General features: G+C 40.6%; 1 long non-coding RNA gene across 1 annotated transcript; it reads left to right on the top strand.

The window, feature by feature from the left end:
- LOC107195483 lies at nt 1-2533 on the top strand. The gene is made up of 3 exons (XR_001516642.2): nt 1-11; nt 427-485; nt 1036-2533. It is a non-coding gene; the product is annotated as an uncharacterized LOC107195483 (long non-coding RNA).
- Nucleotides 2534-3910: the final 1377 nt, after the last annotated feature.

Raw genomic sequence — 3910 nt, 5'->3', positions numbered from 1 at the left:
ACACGGACCCGGTGAGAGGCCGGGTGCCGGCCGGGGCGGACGCCGCAGGGATCCAGGAGGGCGGTGGCGGGGTGGCCGGCTGCGAGGGCTCTCCTTCCTTGAAACCGGGGTGATCGAAAATGACAGCACCCCCCCCCTCCCGCCCCGATTCACACACACCCCTTCTCCCGGGTCATGGAGCCGCCAGCGTCAGGCTGGGCGCAATGAGCGCGGGTTCGGGTCAAAGCACGGGGCGGCACTGGGGCTGGGCGCATCCTGGGCTGTCAAGTCCAGTCTGTGCCCGAGGAGTGGAGGGGTCCTCAGGGCTGTAGGCTGGGGTGGGGGCATCCGCGCATCAGCCCGGTTTCGAAGAACGAATCCAGGACCGTGACGAGTGCGGTGTTTTTGTATGTTAACCTTTCCCTTGGTGTTCCCTTGCTGTTCCAGGCCGGCGCCGTGAACAAGCAAGGCGACAGCATTCTGTGCCGCTGAGCCGCACTGTCCAGGTGAGCGCGCCTTTCCCTTCTGGAGCAGCCGATCACCGGAGACGCTGTTCCTCCGGGGCTTCCGGTGCCAGGCACCGCAGTGTTCTTTGCCCCCACCATTTCTGAGGGCAAACTACCAAGGAGCCGGACACCCCTTCTCTCACCCAGTTAGCACTTGAACCCGTACTTCGCTTTAGTTAACTGGGGTTTCACTCTAAATGGATACAGATCAGCTCCTGTCCCCGCCATCCCAGTGCCTCCCCGGTGACCCGAGGGCTCTAACTGCCTTCCTCCAGTTGAGGGCGTGGAAACGGCCCGATGTCTCCCCGCGTAGTCTAACACCCACTAATGAGGACGCGGGCTGGGCCCAGGAGTGGGTCCCCTCCCTGGGCTTCCCGGGGGGCCCGCAGCTGCCTGCTGGGTCCTTGGCCGGCCGCAGGCTGCGGGTGTTGTCTGACCTGGTGGTTTGTTTTGGGTTGTTGATCAAGCATGTCTTGAGTTTGGTCGGTGGCGCCAGTTAGTCTGCAGCGGCAAGGTTCCCACACCCCCTCTATTCATTCCTCTTCCACAGGTGTGCGGCCGCCTGAGCCCGAGCCAGGAGACTAGAGAGGGAGGGGGAAGAGCAGAAGTTAGAGGGAAAAAAAGGCACTGGAGGAAAAGGAGAAAACATCAACAAATCCTAGAAACGTTTTCATCCATCATTCCAAGAGAGAGAGAGAGAGGAAAGAAAAAACTTTCATCCCGTTTTTTTTTTTTTCTTGCACGTTCATAAACATTCTACATCCGTATTCTCTTTTGTGTCTTGATTTATAACCGCTGTGAATTGTACATTTCTGTGTTTTTGGAGGTGCAGTTTAACTTTTAAGCTTAAGTGTAACAGGACTGATAAATAGAAGGTCAAGAGTAAATCCGACTTTAGAAGCCTACTTGTGACCAAGGAGCTCAGTTTTTGTTGAAGCTTTACTAATATACCAGAGCATTGTAGATATTTTTTTTTCTTTACATCTATTGTTTAAAATAGATGATTACAACGGGGCAGGGAACTTTCTTTTCTCTGCAAGAATGTTACATATTGTATAGATAACTGAGTGACATTTCATACCATGTATATATAGAGATGTTCTATAAGTGTGAGAAAGTATATGCTTTAATAGACGACTGTAATTATAAGATATTTTTAATTAAATATTTTTTTGTAAATATTATGTGTGTGTTTTTTTAATCTATGGGAATATTTCTTTTGGAAAATTATTTTTTGGCTCAATTGCAGAGCTCTTGATATTTTGAATGTCTTTTCTGTTTGGCCTGGCTTTTAATTTGTTTTTGTTTTACGCAGTGTCGTGTAGAATCGGAAGTAACAGTTATAGCTAGTGGTCCTGCATGACTGCATGAAATGTTTAATCACAAAATAAACTTGCCCTGAGTCCATTCAAATGTCTTTTCTTTAACTTGGATTGAAATCTTTGTATTTGAAGCATACACTTGGAAATATACTTTATCAGTTTTTAAGTACAGGGTTTGATAGTGTAATATATAAAGAGTAAGTGTTTGTTTTTAAATTGAGGTCAAAATGGATTCTGAATGATTTTTAATATAAGATGGAGAAATGCTTAGATCTTTAAGGAGTTTATGAAATCTGTCTCATCAAAGTGAAAAAATGCTCATCATTCTTCATTTTACACTAAAGCTTAATGTCACTAAAGTTTCATGTTTGTACAGATTATTTAAATCATAGAAATGAAAAATGTTCTCTGCTTGCTACCAAAGGACAATCTCCTGGAAATGAACACTTTCTGCTTTCTTTCCTCCAAAGAATATTAATAGGCAACAGTGAGAGAAAAAAAAATGAAAAGGCATAATGGCAAATCCTTCAAGCAGGGATAAAAGTCGATCTTCAAACATTAACTTAAGTAGACCAAAAATTCTGATGACCGCATCTAGATTATTTTTTTATAAAAATGATTTTCACTATAGCTATGTTAGTTACCGGTAAACTACTGTCTAACTTCTTGTGATGTGTAACTTTTACATGTGAATATTAAAGTAGATTTATCTGTCTTGTACTGTGATTTCTGGCCTCATTTCTTCAAAACTTTATACTTATGTTTTAAGACTTTCTCTTCTCTCTAAAGAAGGTAATATTTTCTAGGTTAAATAGTACTATCAGGGCTTGTGAACATTATGAATTTAATGTGATCAGTACTTCACACGCCAGTTAGATAGAATTTTTAGAGTGAGAGAGAATTAAGTAGGATTTAATTGGGTGCTTTGTAAATAGTCAACTGTGTGTATAACGTGGTCTGTTTGATTTTTAAAAGGAAAGGATTTGTTTTAGATTATACAAGAATAAAAGTATTATAGACCCAAGGGACTTTTTATGAGGTCAAAGTCAAATATGTATATGAATATGAAATACCATGGTCCCTAGCAGTCAGTTGAAGTGGTAATGTCTCAACAGAAATGAACAAAATTAATACTACTGGGTTCAAATAAAATGTTTTAAAAATCTGTCCTATCCTCAGCATGTTATCCCTTCAGTTTTGATATTTTACTGGTCTTAGGTATTTTTAGAATTTGATGTATTTGATGTTGAGCCTTATAAAGTCAAAAGGCTGCTTGTTTAAATGAGGTTTATTTTTATTTTTATGTTACTCATTCTTGTCACACATCAAGAGTTTGAAAACACAAGAACACTGCTGGAATTTCAAATCTGAAGAATTCTAACGATTGCGTTCTTTGTGATTCAAAAAGGGACAATTCCTCCTTTTTATTTGGCAGTTTAATTTCAGTAGGAAGCAAGTCACATGTGTACTGTTGGTTGGAGTTAGGCATCTGTCAGCCTGACTGCTGAGCCTACCTAAGCCTTTAGGCTCAGTTTAAACGTATGCTGGGAAGATAACAGACCTAAAAATAAATGGACAGATATTTTTGGTTTTTGAAGGTAGATGTTGCTCTTTAGTTAATTTTATATTTTGGGTATGAAAAACCACTAGAAGGGAAGAAAAGTGTTATAGATATTACATTTTAGAGAGTTGGCATTTTCCCCTTTGGCTCTTGTGCAGCATTGGAGATCTCCAAAGAAACAAAGTCATTGTTTATTTTTTTTTAATTACATGCGGTTGTATAAGTTACTGCATTCTATTAAAACATTGACGGTGTCCTAACTAAGCAACCAGATAAAAACATTTTGAGTCTTTATCTAGCAAGTTCTAATTATTCAGATATTTGGTTGAACAGAGAGAAATATCCAGACTTCTCTCATTTAATTAGTCTACTTTTCATTGTATAGGTACAACCAAAGAGTAAGAATCATTTAAAACTTTCAAAGAGAAAAAAATAGTATCCCACAGTGGGATGTAGTTTCAAATGTGGTTCTAAAGTCTTGAACATCTCAGACATCTCATGTTAAAGGAAGAGAAAATAAAAAAACCCTTTTTATTTCAAAG

This window comes from Pteropus alecto, unplaced genomic scaffold (genome assembly GCF_000325575.1).
Source record: "Pteropus alecto unplaced genomic scaffold, ASM32557v1 scaffold121, whole genome shotgun sequence".
Lineage (NCBI taxonomy): Eukaryota > Metazoa > Chordata > Mammalia > Chiroptera > Pteropodidae > Pteropus > Pteropus alecto.
The sequence above is the reverse complement of the archived record's forward strand: the minus strand, read 5'-3'. Positions and strand labels throughout refer to the sequence as shown.